Raw genomic sequence first — 21,323 nt, 5'->3', positions numbered from 1 at the left:
AAAGTGACACATTAAAAGAGGCGCTAAGGGTCCCCTTGATTCTAGCTAAGGCTATATAGACCTAAAGGAGGTTTTTCAAAAGAAGGAAATCAAAACTGAATGAAGTCATTGAACTTGGTCATCCTGACACCCAGCACTACCCAGGGTTCCACACAGAAGATGGTAATATTCATGGACAGGGGTAGTATAGGTTCTTCTTCAGAACAGGAAATGAGGGCTTGGGCTGGTTTAGGCCCTTTAAGGGGGTGGAGACAGCCAACCCCCGAGTGCCATGAGTCAGGCACAACTGGCTGCCTCACTCTTGGGAGCAGGGCATAGGCAATGGCTTGGTCAATTTTGTGCCCAGTGTCCAGATCTCTTGCACTTCAAACGGGACCTTGGTTATCCTAAGGTCCTCCCTTAGGTGATTTGAGTGAGTTTCCCAGATTGCAACAATATAACACTAGCTTTTCTCATTTTTCCCTGGGCTCAATCACAACTGTTAAACACAGAGAAGGCCATGTCCAGCAATTGGGTCATAGGCATCTGTTGACTCATCTGAAGTTTCTTCATTAAACAGATGACAGAGACTCATGTCCCCTTGAGAAACAGGTGAAGGACCCAGGAAAGGGTCAGCAAGGTTATCTTCTTCCCTAGGGCTGCTCTGAGTACCATAGTTCTGGATATTCCTTGTGATAAAGGATCACAAAAGCCTTAACAGAAGGGACTTCACGCTGCCTGTTCTGTTTAAACAGAAACATTGTAACCGGAGAATTACCTTATAATTTGAAGTGCCATCTTGCGCTCACCTCTTACCATTTCCTAGTTCACACAGTACCTAAACTGCATTGCAATAGTAAATAAGCTGTTCCTCTTTCTTTTTTTTTTTTTTTTTTTTTTTTTTTTTTTTTTTTTGTCTTTTTCATTTTTCTCGGTACCAGGGATCGAACTCACGACCGCCTGCTTGCAAGGCAGGTGCTTATGCCGCTGAGCTAAATCCCCAGCCCCTTAGCTGTTCCTCTTTCAAACTGTCAGGGCCAAACCTGATCAAGGGGTGAACACTAAATATGGACAACTTTATACAAGTTGATCAACCTTGATAAAAGTGCTTTAGAATGTAAAGATGAACTTGATTTTGTTTGCTGATATTGAAATATATTCTGTCCTAGTGCCTTTTAAAACTCACTAATAGTAGATAAATACAAATCAGAGTATGCTACATGACTTATTCCACTTGTCTAAATCTCTAGGACCTGTGTGCCTGTGAATCTTGACTGTCGTAAGACTTGTTTTATGTTGAATATCTGTGAGTGTTTGACCTTCAGGAACACGGTAACCGAGATGCAGAGCACATTTACATCTCACTCAACAGGGATGGCAAGAGAATGCCCTGTTCCCCTGCCAGCCTTTCTTTCCTCACCTGTACAGTTTGGGTAATTTCCCAGGATGCCTGTGAGTGCCATCAGTGAACAAGCACTTTTCATGGAGCTCTTTGATTCCTATACATAAAACAGCAGAGATAAAAACAAAGTTGGAGTGAAAAGTAAGCTGGAGTGATTGCAGGACTGAATAGGGCTCTGACAATGCTTTTCAGACTGTGTTGGGGGAGGGTGCCTGGCAAGTCACCTCCCCGGTGCCCAGTGAAATGGAGCACGTTGAAAACATGACAATGAGAGGGTTTGATTTGTCATCACTGTCTCTGCTGTGACACATCATCAAAGAAATAATGATGATGCTGATGAGAGCTCCTGCAATCATAGCGTCTTACATTTCCAAGAGGCCACTTCTGAGCTGCCATTGTGCCCTCCCATCTAATGACACAATGCCTACATCCACATGCACCTGTGTTTAGAAACATAAGGTTCATTATGAGAACAGAGCCTTGAGTCCCTACTAACCATTCCTTGGGCACAAAACAATGGCCACATACATAGCCGCTGAGCCAGCCAGTCCCACAGTTAACTTCCTTGATGGTAGATGCATTCTTGGACTTCAAAATTCTAAACCTGCAGGAGCAAATTATAGGCTTAAGGGATTTATTTCTTATTACATGAGGAATGCATGCACATCGTTTCTTTCCTACTAGTGATGGGTAAACAATGGTCTTCATTTAAAACACAAATATCTCACCTAGCAGAAAGGACAAGGGGGCAGGGAATAGGTGTCCAGGTGATTTCTCAAAAGAGTAAGGGAAACACAGGGGTCTGGTTTCTTACAAAGCAAGAGTGAATTCCTTTTTATTTCTTAAGCATGTAGTTCAAGAGTTACACAAATATTTTTTCAGCATCTAATTTGTAGCAGGCATTGCAGTTATTCCTGAGGGATTTTTTTTAATCTTGCAAGAAAAATTGTTTCCTAATCCATCTTGCTTCTTTCCTGCTGTCTTAAATTAGGGTGGCCTTTTTGTGTCATTAGAAATTGCAGCTAATAGTAGTGGAATAATTTGTAATGCAATCTCTTGGCAAGACACAGAGGCCTCAGAAGCTGGGCACTGAGTGTAGTGAGAGGGGCAGTGTCTACATTCTGTGGCACTGAGTGAGTATTTGTTCTTCTTTACTAATCCAACCAGAAGTATTGATTGCCTACTAGCTCAAAAACCTGCTTTTATTCTGGGAGGCAGATAGTCTACAAATAAATAAAATAGAAAGTATCAGTTATAAGTATGCTGAAGATAATATAACAAGGTGATATGACCAGTGGAACAGTAGTCTATTTTAGCTAGGAAGAGCTTTGGGGAAATGACATTTAAACTGAAACTAAATGGCTCAAAGGAGTCAGACACAGAAAGATCTCAAGAAAGGTATTGTAAGTAGAACTAATAATTCAAAGACGTGTCATGCTGAAGTTGATGCTGGAGAGACAATATGATCTTTTAGGGCTACTAGACTGAGATGGAGGTTGCATTTTAATTGATCTCTGTGATTCTTAAACTTTTGTGTTTGTTGGACACAAATTGTTGTGCTCATGCCTAAAGATGTTTTTAGTGGACATAGAGTAGTACCTTAGACTTCATGTAAAGAAGTCTCCTATTAACAACGTGGATATTAAAGTAATTTAGAGGGAGAAATGTGAGGCATGGAGCTATAATCCATGAGATGCAGAATGCTCATGAGCTTCGGGCAGCCATCTGGAGGGTGGCAGGAAGGAACAGCAAGAGCTCTGAGACAGGAGTTTCAGATTTCACTGCAAGTCCTATTCTGTCACTGATAAATTTTGACTTTGGAAGGGTACTCAGTTTCCACATGAAAATAAAAAATTTGAGTCAGATAACTGCAAAACTTTCTTCCCACTTCAAATCAAATAATAAAATCACTGAAAATCAAATTTATTTTATAAGGTGCCTTGGCTTGAGATAGAGAGGAACTGCTATCTCCTCAACAAAACAAACATCCACACTTAAGAGTAACCTGGAAGGCAACCCAGCAAGAGCCGATCGTGGCAATCCAGAGAGCACAACCAGACTGCATGTACCAGGTTCTGTAGGAAGAGCAAAGCATTAGGATCGAAAGGATGAATGAACCAAACTGCTTTACCTGCAAATCCAGAAGGCTTGGAGACTGAGGAGGCACAGCAGGTGTTTTAGACACCAGCCTAAGAAGTGAAAGGACAGAACTATTCCTTCAAGGGAGACTTGAGGATCCAGGGATCCTCCTTACAAATTTTTTTGTAAGGCACAAAAAAAATTTCATTTGAGTAATTGATTAGTTTTACCCAGGAAAGGGAAAAGAGGCGTGGTATGTCGGGTTCTTTGGCATTTTGGGGTGGATCAAGGCCATATAGCAATGTGAATAATTAACTCAAACACTGCAGGCTTCCTTAATGACTCCCTGTATTGCTGAGCTGGGACAGGGAACATGAGAACTGAGGTGACCCTATTTCTTATCTAAATGCATACAGCTCCTGACTTGTAGATTCAGCAAAGCCCCTTGGGAGCTAAGCTTGGCACAGCGACTCGACCTGGCTGCACTTGGTTGGCAGAAAACTCAGAAACCATTATGCTGCGTGTCTAGCAACTAGGGTGCTGTTAGTGCTCTGTGGAAAGCAGTGCTAATGTCTCAGCCTCTCAGCCTGAAGGGCAGAAGGTGGTCATACTGACTGAGAAGGGAGTGCTGAGAGGAGAGGGAGGACTTGAGCCAAAGCAAGTCAGACAAGGGCCTGGAGAATGCTTCCACGCAGATCAAATATTTCTAGGACATTTCAAGAAATAAATGAGGAAGTAATATGAAAACTACAAGCTTTCCAATGTCATGGAGTTCAGAACTCCTGCTTGAGTGGAGGGCACGGGGACCATGACCTGGGGGCACCTCTTAGGGCCCACTGCTGTGTAAACTTGGTTCTGTTCTCTCTGTCATGTGGATTCATCCAGCTTGGCTTTGGCCTCCAACTCTATTCTAGGACATTGGCACCCTCTCCTGTGTGGAAGATAGAAAACACCATTGGTATAGGGTCTGCAAAATGTCACAGATGTCCCTGGTTTAGGCTTTTACTGAGAATTCCACAGCTACCAAGATACAGAATGAGCTGGAATTCTACAGGGACACCTTTCCTGGTCTAGGCAGCCTACTTTTGGGCTCCCTGGAGGAGTTCCTCACTGGCTTGATTTAATTATTCCTTTTCAGGTGATGCAATTCAGAAAGTACCTGTTGGTCACCTGTTTGGCTCCCAGTACCGTGAGGTGTATCAAAGAACAAAGATTCCTTAAGATGCTAACTCCCTATTCATAAATGGAAAGTCAGACTGGGGACCCACATGCTCCTCATGTAATCATGCGGTGATGTGAGATTGTCAGTGAAAAACTTAATGGTACTAGTGAATGAATTTACTGATTGAACATCCCTAATCCAGGAAAGAAAGAAAACAAAAAAAAAGAAAGGAAACAAAATCTGAAATGCTCCAAAATCAGCAGTTTTGGAGTGCTGACATGATGAACGAGGATATACTGGAAAACCCCACGTCTGACCTCACATGATGATGCTCACAGCTAAAATACAGGCGCACTGCTATCATTGTTTAAAATTATAGTCGGGACAAGTGTGTATACGGGGACATAGAACATATATGAAAGTAAATAAAAAGTGTATGAAGGCATATAAAAACGAAAAACTTTATGGTTAAATTTGGGTACTAACCCGACAGTATATCATTATGAATATGCAAGTATTTCCAAGTCTAAAACACTTCTGGTCCTAAGCATTTTGGAAAAGGACACTTACCTTATATAATCATAAATGTAATGGTTTAACACAACCTAAAGTTAGAATCCTACAGCCCCGAGGATCAGAGGTCCACATTCCTCTGTCCCAGCTGGCGTCCAGGCGCAGGCGGGAAGCTTCCTCCCTGCAGGCTCCAGCATCCCACTGCCTCGTCATGTCCAGCGCGCTGGGCTCTGCGCCCTTCCTCACCTGCAAAGTGGGCAGTGCCGCGTCCCTGCGGTCTTCTGGGGCCATGGCTCTTCCTGGTCACAGCCAGGAAAGAGTCTCCTGTGATGAGACTGGGCCCCTCTGGGTGGTCGACACCCCCCCCCCCCCCAGTGCTCGCCAAGGGCCAGAACCAGGCTCCGTGCGCGCACGGACATGGGCGCCGGCTGAGGTGGGACAGCAGCCTCGCTGTCCAGGTGTGAGTTTTCCGAGCCAGCCAGCCTGCTCAGCAGCGCAGGGCTCTGCTTCCACACCTCGGGCTGGAGGCCGCCCTGCCCTCGCCCAGGCCCCTGGTTGCCAGGCTGCTTGTTCTCGCTGCACTCCCTCCCCACTAGCTTGCCTGCACTAAAGGGTGCTGGGAAATATCTACCTTAAGGTGTTTTGTTTGTTTGTTTTTGTTTTCTCATTTCTCTCATCTCTGCTTGTTCTTTAAAGTTTCTTCTGCCCAGAGTCTCCAGGCCAGGGTTGCTGAGGTCCCCTCTTCTCATTGCTGTTCCTTTCATCCCGTTAGCCCAAGGCGACTCACTTAAGGGCTGTGAAGCATCCCGCAGGAGCATCACAAGAACAGACCGTTGTGCTCTGTCAAAGGAGGCCTCACAAACCTCTGAGCCAGGTTTTTTTTTTGTTTTTGTTTTTGTTTTTGTTTGTTTTTTTTTTTTAAATAGGGAGGTGGGGGGTTTGGGCTTTGTTAGACAAAAAGGACATTAAATGCAAAGTAAGAATAATCCTAATAAAATACAAAACACGCGTTACAGTTTCATCTTCCTATCAGCCATATGCTGAGTGCTAGTATTATATGGTCCACAAACAATGGAAAAGGGAAGGAAAAAAATAAAAACAAGTTCCATTCCCACAAAGTGGTTTTAATTTGAGAATATTTTTCTTATCTTGGTTTTTCCTCGGTACACCTACATATACACATAGACTAAAGCTGGGGAGTTTTCAACATGACTAACTGCTCATAATACTTTATCTTATTCAGAAGTTGACCATTCACTAATGCAATGAAATTTGTAAAGTCAACAAATCTTTTCAGAAACATTGATGCAACTGATCTATCTGGATGACTACATTTTTTAATTCTTCCAAGGTAGGCATGGGAACACAGACTTGGATAGGCTACTATACTACCCCATCATTTTTGACATTTTTAATGTGTTCAGGACCAGGGGACATCCAGGACACAGCACAAGAAAGATTAGCTGCTATAAGGAACAAGTCTGACTCTCAGCCTCTCTCTCTCTCTCTTTCTCTCTCTCTCTCTCTCTCTCTCTCTCTCTCTCTCTCTCTCTCTCTCTCTCTCTCTCTCTCCCTGTCATACACACACACACACACACACCATTTCCTTAATTTCTCTCCAGAATGTCCTCTGCCAGGACTCAGGGATCTAGACACTTTTCATTTAATAGCTCCTACTTACTGTGGAAACCCAGAGTCCTATAGGGCCTCAGGGTCACCTGCCACAATGTCTGTGCCCAATCAGTGGGTGGGGGAAGAGGAGCTGAAAGGGAGACCCCAGGTCTGCAGATGTACTTCACTTGCACTTTCTTTTCATTGGCCAGAACGCATCACCTGACCCTAGCTAGATGCAAGAGACCTTGGAAATGCAACTTAATTGAAAACTCTGGGAAACGAAAAGAAGACAAAAAGAAAACTCCGGGGAATAAGTAAACAGTCCTGGGAGCATAGCATGTTGAGTGTTTCTAACACACACTCAGCTGGCTCAGTCAGAGACCTCATGCAGGAAGTGTGGGGTCATTCTTTCCTGAAGTTACTGGGAAAGGGCTTGGGAGAGGAATAGGTGAGAAACACATAGCAAGTTGGCTAAACTGCTAGACCTCTGCCAGAAGTGCAGGAAGAAGTTGTTAAATTGGTGAGCTGTGCATGGGAAGAGATTGCCTAAGATGAAAAGGAACAGAAACAAGAGCTGCAGAGAGGCAGATGATCATCCAGACTGTGATGAAGCAAGTTGGACACTTAGGGTGTGGAGCTGAGAAGGAAGGGAGGCCCCTGTGGGTGCTGAGTCCCATTCGGTGCTGGCTCCATCTCATCCCTGAGTACCCCACCCCACTATAGACAGCTTCTTGGCAGTGTTACTAAAAGTCAAGACCCAGTCCTGTGCCATGGGAGTTTCAGCTGGATGAGCCAAGCACACTTTGCCTTTTCTAGTTAGGGTCTTTTCCCCTGCTATTGAGGGAAATCTGATTAACATGCATTAGTGTCATAGTGTGCTTTTGTGGGGCTAGAGCAGAAGAGGGGTACAGGAGAGAGCTAGTCTACCCTAATGCTTCCTGGCCATTCTCACTTTAAATAAAATAAACAATTATGTCTTCTCCACGTAGGATTTTCTTTATATAAGTAATGCTAATCTTGGAAATTTAAACACTTACTTTAAATTAAAATAGACTTTGAAGACTATTTGATGGTTTTCATATATTTCCAAGCTGGTACTGCAAGGAAAGCTCTTTCTGTTGCTTTCCCAGTCCCTCCTAGACTCATAAAAGCTTGAAATCTTCCTGCAGGAAAAATATGCTAGAGTTTTAGCACCAAGTCTTAGGAAAGTAAGTAAGCGAAGTGAGTGTTTGCATAAAAAGACTGAATTTGAAGCCAACAAAGAACCAAAAGATGTGTGGTGCCCTCGGAGCACTGCCAGTGTGACTCCCATTGGCCCCTGTGGGTAGGGGGAGGCCTGAGGCCCAGAACGTGACATAGAATTCACTACACTCTCATCCTTACAAGTTCTTCCTGACCAACGTGCCTGGGCCTGGGCAGCTTTAAGGAATGCTTGATGTGTGTGAATGTCGAAAAAGGGTCAAGGTTTAGATCAACGTAACCAGAGCTGTGAGGAACGGACAGCAGAGGAAGACACTGGCCAGTGGGGATGGGGGCAGCCAGGACAGAGGGCTTGGGAATGGTTTTAATGCCTCTGAATTATTACACAGATAAATTTGTTGTTACACTGAACAGATGTGTCTTTGAACCTTATGATACATGCTGTCTTTCTTTTATCAAATACCAAAATTTCTTCCTGTCAATGACTTCTTAATATTGAGCAGATAGAAAGCAGATGTTTCCCTGGAGCCTCTCCCTACTGGTAAGTATCCCGGTCATCTCAGGAATTCCAATTTATCTTATCTTCTTAGCTCTACTCAGGAAAAAAAAGTCAGATTCTTCATTCTTAGAATCCTGGTCATTTTAGTTCACATAGGCAATGAGTAATATTTTTATTTGACCATGAATTTCAGTTTCAGACTGTTCTAGAAGTTAAGATGCTATTTTCCTCAGATCTTTGAATTGGGCCACCAAGTTATCTTTCAATGGATTTGAGAGTGGACATTAGAATTTGTGAACCATGTTGTTACATAGCCTGATCATGTTTTTAAAACACGAGACTTCTCAAATTCACAGTGTTTGATATTTTCTACTTTAAAAATTGTCTATATTTTCCTGCAATTGGCTTCTTCTCACCTTAGCCTGTTCTATGAAACCATTAGAGCTGGACCACTCATTCATTCTAAGAAGACAGTCTTTTTGCTCAAAAGAGTGTATATTCAAAAGCTGGGGAGGTTGCATTATTTTTAATCGTTATAATTACTCTGGGATATCTTGAAATACTTTAATGGGTATATAACGAGCAGTTATATGCTTAATGACACCTAAATATAAGACCATTTAACCATTACAATTTAAACCATTAAATATACCTTGTCATTAGTCTGTGTACTTGCCTTGGCTTCTGTCTTTTTTAATTTTACCCCAAATGCTGCTTGTGCTATGGAATGAGAGACAAAAGATTCCTTCTCTTTCATTGCAGTGACCAGAGCTTGGCAGAGGAAGGATAGTGACCATCTGGCCAGGGTAATGAGCACAGTTTGGAGTGGTGTTGGATGGCATCAGTTTACAAACATCACTAACCATTCTGCAAAGTAATCTGGAAAAGTAGTGTCTCCCCCACTTGAAAGGGCTTTCTCTCTTCTTTGGGATTCTCTACAGTTCTCCTATCATATATGGCAGAGTTTCAGGGTTCTGTGAATCATTTTTTCATTCACTCATTCATTCATTCACTTGCCAAAAATTTCCTAAGCTATCATTCTAAACCAAGCCCTGCTCTAAGCACATAGTATCCCAGGCAGCTGAGCCAATTAGAAATATTTATAGGCAGTCAGACAGGACTAGGCCCCCAAAGAAGCTGGCACTGAGGACCACATCTGGTGACTTTGTAGGAGACACGCACCTCTTGCTGTAGGCCAGATCTCAGGACAGAAGGCAAAACAAATGCAACCACACCTTTAAGTATAATCCTTAGGGCTTAAATCTGGATCACTTTGAGAAGCCAGGAGTCACCATCCCAACCCTCTATAGGAGGAGTCACTAATCCATAAAGAATGTTCACTTGCTTTCTCCCTTCTCTGTTTGTTTCTGATTTGCTCAGTTTTACCTGAAAAATGAGCATTATTGGTTGACCATAGTTCTGTTCCACCTCATGCCCGTCTACTTTGTGAGTTCCCAGTTTTTCCCACTTTAGACTCCCCTCACCTCAAGGTTTTACTTTACAAAAATTTGGAGAAAATACAGAATCTTTGGCAACCCACCCAGGACCCCTTCTGTCTCTCTCTCAGACAGAAGCTTTCTTTCTCTCTATAACTATTTCTGTTCTTAACTTCCGTCGTTCCTAAAATTTACTCTTTGATTTTAGAGAACACAAACGCATTCCGGACATACAGTAGGTCGGGAGTTTCATTCCCCCATTTTAGTGGAATGCATTGCTGAACAAAGCTAATACAACTGTCACTTCCCTTAGAGTCTGCCTAAGTCTTGCTTTCCCTTGGAGCATCCAACATTCACAGGTTGGAAAGAAAATTTGGACTGAATTCTTATCTATCTACTCTGGTAATAGGTGCCCTATTTGTGGCATAATAGTCCTATAATGTTGTATTTAAATATAGAAATTTTAGAATCCGTAGACGTTGGTAAAAAATGTCTTACTTCACTGAGACACAGGCTGAGCAAAAGACTCAAAATCTCTAAGCCTCCTTTACCCAAGCTGGCAAGAAAAGCAAACAGAACTCCCCAGTTTTCACAGTGTTGATACAAAGTTAAGATGATATATACTTTAGCTATTATTCCTTACTGAATATGAAACATGCTACGTACATATTAGTCAGTTTCTGTTACTGTAACATATTATCTGAGGCTGTATACACTTAGGAAGAAAAGAGTCCATTTAGCTCATGGCTTTGGAGTCTAAAAACCCAAGTAGAATCATGGCAGAAGCACATGACAAAGAGATCACAGAAAAGAAAAGAAAAGAAAAGAAAAGAAAAGAAAAGAAAAGAAAAGAAAAGAAAAGAAAAGAGAAAAGAAGCTAGAGAATCACAGAAAAGAAAAGAAAAAAGAAAAGAAAAGAAAAGAAGCTAGAGAAAGCCTGGAGCCCACAGGAGATGTATAACTGTGCTCCCCTCAAGGGCGATTTCCACAGAGCCAACCTCCCATCCCATGAGCATCCCCTCCCATAACAGCATAGAGGGACCAAGTTCCCAGCGAATGACTGAGGGGGACACTTGGCAACCAAACCCCATCCACATCACCACAGCCAAGCAGTCCAGTTCAACCCTGCTTCTGACTGACCTGGTTCCTTCTTTGCTGGCCAGGCTAGGAAACCGTTGTTTATCATTCTCTGTCTTTCTTTTTCTCTTTCTCTCTCTTTCCCTTTCTCTTTCTCTCTTTCTTTTTCTCTTTCTCTTTCTCTTTCTCTTTCTCTTTCTCTTTCTCTTTCTCTCTCTCACTCTCTTTCCCTTTCTCAATTCTTAATGGTCTGGGATATTCCTGTTTGGAATTCAGGAGGAGGAGGATAATGTCTGGTTCCTCACTTGTCACATCTCCGGAGTATCACTCTATAACATTTCTGAGCTTTTGGCTCAAGTGGGCGGCAAGGAATCTGCCAGACTTAATCCTTCCTCCTGGTTTTTTCCTGCATTGACGTTGTATCACCACCTTCCCAGGGGCCAGGCACATGCCCTGAGTGCTTCTGAAGGCAGCCTTTGGGCTCTGGTCCTGCTGACCTCTTCAGTGGAGCGGGTGTGAGAGAAGCTGCGGAGCGGGGGTGTCTCTGTTGTTGCATTCTTGTCCAGTGCTTTTGGAAAGCTGGATAGCTGACTTCAGAAAGCTCTAGATTCCTGCTGCGCCCTAAACCTTCCTCAATAAAGGAGGTTAAATGCAGGGAGGTGCTTGCTGGGCAGGGGCAAGCTCAGGTGCGGATCTCTGTGTGCTCTCGGGCAGCAGTGGGGCTTCATTTGCCTTCAGAGCACGTGTTGTGCCTTTGTAACAGTGTTCACACCGCCTGGCAAGAACAGATTTGGAGTTAGGAATGAAGGGTTTCCTGTGGTGTTTGCGTCCATTAAAAGTGTGGAAATGGTTGAAATGGACACAGTGTGTTTGCTTCTAGGACTCTGACTCCTGAGTGATGGACCCCAGGAGCGACCAGGTCACAGCTCCTTCCACATGACCTTCTCGGTGTGTGTGTCTGCCTGGGACCTTGGCCACACAGCGGGAGCTGCTCACCAGGGCCTGGAGGAACCTTTGCTGAGCATGTAGGCGAGGCTCCCGGTGGCTGTGAGCTTCATGCATCCACAGAAGCGCAGGAAGCGAGCTGTAGGCCGTCCTGTGTTACACAGAGCCCCACCCTGTCGGAAGCCCTGATCCAGGACGTTCAAAGTCACAGATAACACTCTTGGTTTCTTAATGGAAAGTGCCAGCCTGTGTTCTGGAAAACCATCCTAGAAAGACTTAGAAATAGTTCTATGGAGGGATAGGAGAGCATAGAAAATATTAAGCGTCTGATGTTTAGCAAAGGGCTAAAGCAAATAGTTAAAGTCTATTTGGTTTTGAATTGAATACGGTAGGAAGCATAGCAGGCAGGTAAAATTTATTTTGCTCACTGCTGTAGTAATTAGGACCCCAGACTCTGGGCAGGTGGTCAGGTTAGAGTCTCACCCTCCACACCTGTTCCCCTTGCAACGTTGATCAAGTTGTCTAACTACTTGGTTCAGTTGTCAAAAATACATCTTGTCAAAGGATTGCGGGGTGCTGGTGCCCACTCAGCCTTCATGGTGCTCCTTCCCACGTTAGTGTCTGTTTTAAAGTCACTTTTTATTAACTAAGTATAGTTGTCTATATTTTGGGTCACAAAGTGACATTATGGTTTTAAAAAAAATTTTACCTAATTAGCCCACATTTGCAGTACATAAAGTTCACATTCCTTGTGTGGAGTTGGCCAATGTCACCTCCCTCCCAGTTCCTTCTGTTCATGCCTCACCCCGTTTTTCCTCCCCTTTCTCTTTCTCCTGCTCCCCCTCTCCTTCGGGAATCATTGTCTCTCTGCTTCCTATTGCCTACTTTTATCTTGCTCTTTATTTTACTCACATAAGAGAAACCAGGTAACACTGAAGCTCATGTCTCTGATTTATTTTACTTCACATTATGGTGCCGAGGTGCATCCATTTTCCTAAACAATAGTCAAGTTTTTCCTTCTTCTTGGCAGAGTAGTGCTCATTGTACATAATTACATTTTCCTTATCCATTTATCTCTTGATAGACATAGAGGTGGATTCCAAGTTTTTTTTTAATGCAGTGTGAATAACTGGATCAATTCTAACGTACTTACAACTTCAATTTTTTTTTCTTTGTGCCAGAGATCGAACCTACGACCTTGTGTTTGCCAGACAGATGCTTATGCGACTGAAATAAACCCGCAGCACAACTTCAAATATTTAGCATTTTTTCAAAATCTTTGAAACTTGTTCTCTTAGTGAAATGTAAATATACATGACTTAGTTGAGCTATATTCACTACACTGTGCAGTTGATCTTGAAGAAAGAAAAGAAAGAAAAGCTTAAACTTTCTATGCCTGTCCGAGGCTTTGTCTATCATCTTCCCAGTCTCCGCCCACCCTTCTCCTCCCCACTCCTGTGGGCACAGCTGCTTCCACAGAACTGCAGTGTGCAGTAATCGTGTTGGCTTCTGTTCCACAGTCTTCCCAGGCCTCTCTTTGCAAGGACTTCCTGCCCACGGCGTCGTGTTCAGCTCAAAGGTGAGTCACAGGGAGGCACAGCCACAGGAGCAGGGAGCAGACCCCTCATTAATGCCGCTGCTTCCTCACCAGCTGGAAAAGACCCAGCTCAGTCTGAGGCTCTGCAGCCCTTGGGCCCCCAGCTGAGTCCAGGCCAGGCCTGGCAGCAATGACACCTCCCCTGCCTCACTTCTCCAACCTCCCAGGCAGACTTCTGCTGAAATGTGGGTCCAGAGAAACGCAACCTGACATGATTATGGAATAATTCAATACAGCCCAATGCTAAGGAGCATCTCTCACTTGTAGACAGCACTAGGTAAGTGCTGGTTACTTTCAAAAAATAAGAAAACAGTAAATATGTAAATTATTTTAGCAGTTTGAGGCAATTTAAATTTAAGATAGCATGCTTCACCAGACTGGGGTGAACATGATGTGTGAGACAATGAAGAAACATCACTGCAGAAAGAGAGTGGCTCTCCGCCCCCAGATCTGACATGCACATACACACACAGTCGCATGTACAGACATGCACCGTACATCTACACATGCACTGCGCCCACAGTGCTATCTGCACACACGTGTGTTTTGAGCATTCATCAGGGAGCAGCGACTGACAGGGTCCTGGCTCTGGGCAGGAGGAGTTGCTGTGCGGGGCAGGGCTGCTGTGGAGCTGTCGAGCTGCAGCCTTAACACTGCATTAAACATCCCCAGCCCTGTTAGTCAGAAGCCACTGCCCTTTATGTTCAGCTGCATCTCGTTCATAGAAAGTGTAGCATTAAATATTTAATAAGGAAGCATTCCAGTCTTAAATGCAGAAATAATTGGCTCAGACATTCTTTAGAGCCAGTTTGCTAACGCTGCCATGTTAAAATTTATCTTCAAACAGCACAGTTTTATATACTTTTATCACTGAAAGTGAAGATTTTTGCTAAGCATCTGATAACCCTGAAATAGAAACATAGTAATAAAATGAAGTAATAAAAGACACCTTGAAACTATTAGCATCATTTTATACTATATGTTCCTGTTCAAGAATTCTCCACATACGCATAATTACAGTCAAACTTCAGAAATACTTAAAATAAAACAAGTGCTAAAAATACATTTTCCATAATTAAATTTGATATTAATTAAATTCCAATTATTTGAGCTCACTTGACTTAATTTGAGCAAAATGCCATCCATTACATCATTGTTATTAATTTGAAGTTAATTCAGTTTGTGATTTTATTTCCCTTTAATTTGAGAATTCATTTTGATTTTAGGGCTGCATGAGCTCCACGAGGGCAGGTGCCAATGCCTGCATGGTTCAGTGATGTTCTAACAAAGCTGGGTGTGTTCCAGCCAGGGCCCAAAGCCAGGACTTCCAAGGATGGCGCTCAGAGCCCCACTTGCAACCTGACCTTGCCCACAGACCTCAGGAGAGAGCTACAGAAATGGGTTCTCTGTGATGTCAGGACTGTTCCAGCTTGCTCCTTGCTAGAAAAAGAGGGCCCTCAGCAGGGTCACTTCTAGTGTTTTTAAACATTTAGAAGAATAGCTGGGCATAGTGGAACACACTTGTAATCCCAGCACTTGGGAGGCTGAGGCAGGAGGATTCTTGCAAGTTCAAGACTAACCTGTGCTACAAAATGAGCTCAAGGACACTGAACTACATAGTGAGACCCTGTCTCAAAAACAAAACCAAACAAAACAAAACTTTGGGGTGGAAGGAAACCCGGGTGACTTAGTTATACTCTGTCTTCCAATAAAATGTAAAACAACGGCGGGGATTGTAGTTCAAGGGTAGAGAGCTTGCCTGGCATGTGTGATGCCCAAATTCAATCCTCAGCAGCTTGTAAAAAAGAGAGAAACAATTGTATTGTACCCAGAATATGTCTATAATTATAGTCCGTATAAATTGGGGGTTCAGCCTGAAACAAAATTTTGGAGGATTCTGTTCTTTCTGTGTCTGTCTTTTTCTCTCCTTCTCCTGCCGTGATGTTTTACACTTCCTGTCCTTAGGTAACGCAGCGAACAGACATATGTGTCTCAGGGGCTGTTTTCCTAAGGAAGGGGCTCATCTTCTAAGGACCACAGGGAGTCAGAAGAAGCAGACCCCAGCAGGGGTGCACGTGAGTAGCCAAAGACAGAGAGTTCCAGAGCAGTCATGGAGGAGGGCTGGCCCTTACAGCACTTGAGCAGCACTGGGACCCCAGTCATCGGCCAGCACTAGACCTGGGTACAGGGTACAGGACAGGGAGCACTCCCCAGGCTCTGGAGGATGAGGCACTGGCAGGCAGGGAGTTTCCTTCTGCACACACAGGGTGTGATGAGGCTGTCACAGAAACTGTCCCCCTCCTGGCAGGTCTCCTTTGCTATGTTCCATCCAGCTGCAGGGCTGTGAATTCATTCTTGTTTTGTTTGTTTCCTGCATGCGTGCTGTGGCCAAATAAAAGGTAAGAGTCACAACTTTCTAAAATATCTAAGTTCTATTGATCTACACGGAATCCTAAAACTAAATTCAGCAAAGTTGGTGCTAATCCACCTAGTAATCCAGAATCATCTTCTACAGTTCAGACCAGGAACTGGCATGGGACTCTCACAGGTGCACCCACAGCATGCTTGGTGAGTGAGTGTTAATATCTCCTGCTTCCACAGCTTCTCACTCTCACAATAACTAGGTGAAAATAGACAGACACTTGCCATTCCCTTTCCCACATATGTGGAAATGCAGGCTCAGAAGGATGAGATACTTTCCTGAGCCCAAATCTAAGGTTTCTCTGCCTCTAACGTGAACACAGCAAAGGCCCCTGTGACAGCCCTGTTGCCAGCCCTGCTCTCTTTCCAAGGTGCACTTGCTGGAGTGATTTTGTCTTCACAACTGCATCTTGTGGGCTTTGTCACTTTGGTGAACCAGCAGACAAAGCGTATTTATTTGTGAGATCACATTTCATGGGCTAGAGGTGCTGGTAAGCCACGAGGGAGAAGACACTTTAGAATCTTAAACACCAGCCTTGAAAACTCTGTGTTCACAGAACATAATCAGTCATGGAACTATCTTTTCTGAGTTCTCCTGGGCAGAAAATCCCTGGTTTTGAGAGACGTGCACTGAGGTAGGGAGTATGAACCGTGATTTACCCTGGGTTCTAAAGTGCAGCGTGCTGTGCTTTCTGACACATGGGCAGGAGACCTTGGGGTGTCACCTACTCTCCAATCTCCCTTGGCCTCAGTTTCTCCTTAGCATGGTTGAGATCATCAAAACTGAAAACTAGGAAGGCTGCTGAGGGCACTGCAGCCTTCTTGGAGGTACAGCCAGTGTGCACTTGTCTTCTTGTCACCAGGGCCAGGGGACCATGGAGAGAAGGGGGCATGGCACCCGGACAGAGGAGTGGTTAGATTCCCTTGTCTCAGAAACCTTAACTTATTAACAGCAGGATAGATTGGAGAGCCAGGAAGGACAGATGGACACCTCAGGAGACGTTTCAATCCCCTTGTCCAGGAGACTCCAAGAAGCTTCTGTGCTTCAGGCTCTGTGCTAGGGTGAGGGAAGAAATTGAAGTCTTTTCCTTTCCCTCTGGGGTGCTCAGTTTGTGGGAGAGACAGAGAGTAAGCAGATTTTCTTTTTTAGGAAATAAAATGTAAGGCTCATATGTCAAAACCTGCAAGTAAATCAGCAACCACCACTATCTGGAACCTAAGTCTTTTTGTATGTGTGGTCACATTGTGATAATTGTAACTGAAACACAGGACTCAGCTTCCTGATCGGTACAATAGGAACGACTATTACTGATGTTCTCAACAATATTAAGCTTTGTTTACAAATGTGGATTTTATGAAACTTTATTGTGTGGCTATTTTATTTTGTTTGTTTTTTGTTTTCTGTCTTTTTCATTTTTATCGGTACCAGGGATCAAACTCATGACCGCACACTTGCAAGGCAGGCGCTTATGCTACTGAGCTAAATCCCCAGCCCCTTGTGTGGCTATTTGAAAAAGTATACAAACATTGCAGTGGACCATTCTCATCCACACTTCACAGGACCACTCCACAAGAGGAAAGTAGCCGGAGTAGAAGAGTTTTACACTAAAAATGGGCTTTTTAGGGACTTACCGTCTGTGTGGAAGTCCAAGATTCAAATAGGCTGATTCACAACTGTGACACATCAAATCCAAATGTTAATGTTTCAGTTCTAAGAGTCCCTGAAAACTGATGTTTCTTCTTTATTTTTAACCTTCTAAGTTTGCCAGAATTTCACTGGAATCAAACCACTTGTGATTGGAGCAGAGGGATCGCCTCTAAGAAAAAAAAGGGATACTTTTGACATCAGAGTTGAGTGTTTAAGAGTCAACTAAAATTAAAAACAATCAACTTGAACTGAATATCAAAATTCTTGAATTATCTGGGATCTCTTCCGATAGAATTTTCGGCATGGTTAAAAAGATAAGAAATATGAAATAAAAGTGGGCTTTATTTTAAGAATGTGGAGAGAGACTCCATGACCTCTGGGGTCTGGCATTCTCTCCACCCCACACATGGTATGGGGGGCACACATATAGCTTAGGTTTGGGGTGGTGCCTAAGGGGCATTAGTGATGCACAGGTAGCCCATTGGAATTCATTTCGCGCCACAGGTAAATTGCCTAGGGGCGGAAAGGTGACCTCAAGATAGAGCCCCTTGGTTCTGCCTCCCAGCCTTCCACCGCTGCAGCTTTCTATACAGGGCAGAATCCTTTCATGTTCACCAGGTTTCTTCGGCACACTCCCCCTCTGACCAGTCACTAACAGTGGGAGGCTCCCTTGGTTCCGGCAGGCCCTTCCACCACTTGGTGTCTGCCCCTCCGTTTCCTGATGTCCATGGGCCTCCTGACTGAAGGTTGCAGGGCCGCTGAGACCATGACTAAGCCATCTAGGCCTCCACAGCAGGAGAGGCAGGGTCTGGGGTCCAGGCCAGGGTTGTGCCATCAGTGTTTCTAATACTTAGTACTTGCACTAATGATTCCTGGCTTTTATTAATTTTAAATTCCACAGCCTGGCACATCATCTGATAGCACATGACAGTACCATTCATCTAGTCTGGGTATTACCATGACTCACTTTCTCTTGACCACCTGAAACTTAATATTGTAAAATGTGGACATTAGGAAGCTGGCTGGAAGCTAGTTTCCAGTGCATCATTTCTCCAAAGGTTTGGAAATATTGCTGTGCCATAAAAGTCACTAGCAATGTAGAAAAAGATCCCTGCATCCTACTTTTAATTGCATCAACTGTTCTTGGCCTTCACAGCATCTCTTCAGCCCTTTGAGACCATTCCTGTAACTCTCAGGGCTGGGAGTGATTGGCTCTTTTGGCATTATTGCTTTCCCTCTGCTGAGGCCACACTTGGCCTCTATAAGTGCAGAGTCTGGTGAGCAGCTCCCACACAGCCCGGCTTAGAACCCTGACCTGGGCCTGCAGCCTGTGAACAATGGCACAGCCAGAGAAATGCATTGATCAGCCTACTGGTGTTTCTTAAATTACTCAAATTCTTTATTTCTATTACAAAGGAGACACAAAACCTAGGCAATGTGACACCCTTTCTCTCCTGGGGATGCTCTTGTCCTCTCTCTCTCACATTCTTAGCACTCCTACCCCATCTTAAGTACCTCGGGCCTTGCCTTAACCTTCGTTATTTTCCTCCTACCTCAATACCCCAGAATCCGTTTTGTGTCACTGTATCAAAACACTAAATGCTGTGTAAAGAAGGAGCCTTACATGGCTCACAGTTCTGGAGTGTGGGAAGTCTCCATGGCGTGGCATGTGACCAAGTCCCTCTGCTCACATCTCAAATGGTGGAGAAGCAGCAAGGGAACCAGTGAGACAGGGAGCTCAATTGGGAGGCCTTGATTTTTAACAGCCCACTCGCACAAGAGTTAACTCAGTTACTTGAGAAACCCATTAATCCCTTGCAAAGGTGATGCTCCAGGACCTAGGATTACCTCAAGGCTCCAGCTTTTAAAGATGCCACCACCCAACACTGCCACACAGGGCCAGCTCGGGCCCCTCAGGACACGATGCACACAGAATGGCAGCAGTGATGCAAGCGAAACTGGAAATGTTTCAGCAAGCTGTAGGCCAGGCACAGTGAGATCGCAGGTACACGGATGTTTCTAGATCTAAGATCTGTGATTAAAGTTCTGGCAGCAAGGTCAGACATAAAACCACCTAAATATCCATGACTTTGGAAGCTTCTTAAAATTTCATGTCATTTATTGTATTGGAGGAGTAATTCCTATTTTGGTCTATCTTTCCTGGCTGAGTACTGCTGGCTGTGAACTTAATGTGAGATTTCGCTACAGTAGGAGCTGTGTGAACCAGGGAGGGCTTCAGATCTGTTTGTGGTGCTTCGGAGCTTTGGGCCTGTGAAAACTGACTGCAGTTCTTTCCTATCTGCAAACTGGAAGTGAATGTTTTAGAGAACTTTGCTGTGGGTTTGTGCCTGTGATTTCCCAAACTCTTTTCCACCCCCCTTTTTTTCATTTCTAAATTACTATACATGACACTGACTTTTGGCCCATGACAGACTTTAATTTTTTTTCCTGTAACAAAGAAATTTTGGTCTTCTCCACTTGGGCTGTGTTGAGTAGAAACTATGACTCTCTTTCTGCTAAACACTCTCATGATTTCTTTCAATTTTTTCCTTTAAAAAGAATGGCCCTCCTACTTTCTTCCTATGTTTTCTTAGATTCTGGTTTACATTAGTATTTGTTTAAGGAATATTTTCAGTTGAATCACATCAGTTGATCTTTCTGAGTTCTAGCATACCATTCTGCAGTAAAGGCTGAACAGGCAATTCTATAAAAGGATAGTGTTTATCATAAAATACTCTTGTGTTTTATGTATCACTAGTGTTATAGCTTGTATCTAGATGTTTCCCAAAGCCTCAGGTGCACCTAGATGGGATTTTTGGGAATTGGTGGCTGGATCGTGGGTGCATAGTGCTAAATCAGGCAGGGTATCGGTGTGTCACACACTGATTAAAGGCATGGAATTAAAGGCATGGTAACTAAATTAGTTCAGCGTCATTCTGGGTATCCAAAATGGAAGCCTCTGTTGGGTGCTCATGGTTTCCATCACTTCCCTCAGCCTCACTCTGGGTATAGGTGGCACTAATTAATAGACTTGGAAAATAAAGGGACAGCAAGAAAGCAGTCTCGCTGCTGCTGCTGCTGCTGCTGCTGCTGCCACCTTCTGTCTGCCCTGCCATGTGCTGATTCTCCTAGTGATGCCCCCTGCCACACTGCTTTACCTTGGGGTCAACCAACTATGGGTTGAAACCTCTACAAAATGTGAGCTGAAATAAATCTTTCCTCCTAGTAGTTGTGAGTATCAGTGTTTTGTCTCAACAACAAGAAAAGTACCTAAAACAACTAGGGAATTTAAAACTAATGATATATCATGCATTCTGAGTTCATGCTGTGACCTAATGTGGCTCCTGAGGTTCTTGAGGTTAAGGACCAGAGAGAGGATGAGAAAAATAAAGAAAAAACAAAGCTGGGGTCAGGTGAGCCCTTATCCTCCTGATGGGAGGAAAGGAACTGCTCAACCACTGTAGCACTGTTATTTATATACTGGGAAAGATGATGTCAATTTCAGCCCCTCTGCCTAGCAACCCATTGCTTGGCAGGTTTGGGCCCTTGCCTTCTTGGTGCTGGAACAACTTGTTTACATAGCTTGTTTTGGTCTGTTTTCTCTGGGCTGGCCTTGCTTTAGCCCCACACATGTGGTCAATCTCCAGCTTCAAGGGCTCCCAACATATCCCTCTTTTTTGTTTTGTTGTTGCACAGGATGGGTGGTCATTTGAAGCTGCAAGAGCTATGTTGGAGAGCTCTGTAGATCTTT

The 21,323-nt window shown here is 43.9% G+C and overlaps 1 long non-coding RNA gene across 1 annotated transcript; it reads left to right on the top strand.

The window, feature by feature from the left end:
• Positions 1-13,380: 13,380 nt before the first annotated feature.
• Positions 13,381-19,938, top strand: LOC134472712 (uncharacterized). Its single transcript, XR_010042639.1, has 3 exons — positions 13,381-13,485; positions 13,671-13,780; positions 15,469-19,938. It is a non-coding gene; the product is annotated as an uncharacterized LOC134472712 (long non-coding RNA).
• The last annotated feature ends 1,385 nt before the right edge of the window (positions 19,939-21,323 follow it).

The sequence above is a fragment of the Cavia porcellus genome, unplaced genomic scaffold, assembly GCF_034190915.1.
Source record: "Cavia porcellus strain 051 isolate PalLab524CR breed Dunkin Hartley unplaced genomic scaffold, mCavPor4.1 scaffold_2, whole genome shotgun sequence".
NCBI classification, from domain to species: domain Eukaryota; kingdom Metazoa; phylum Chordata; class Mammalia; order Rodentia; family Caviidae; genus Cavia; species Cavia porcellus.
The sequence above is the reverse complement of the archived record's forward strand: the minus strand, read 5'-3'. Positions and strand labels throughout refer to the sequence as shown.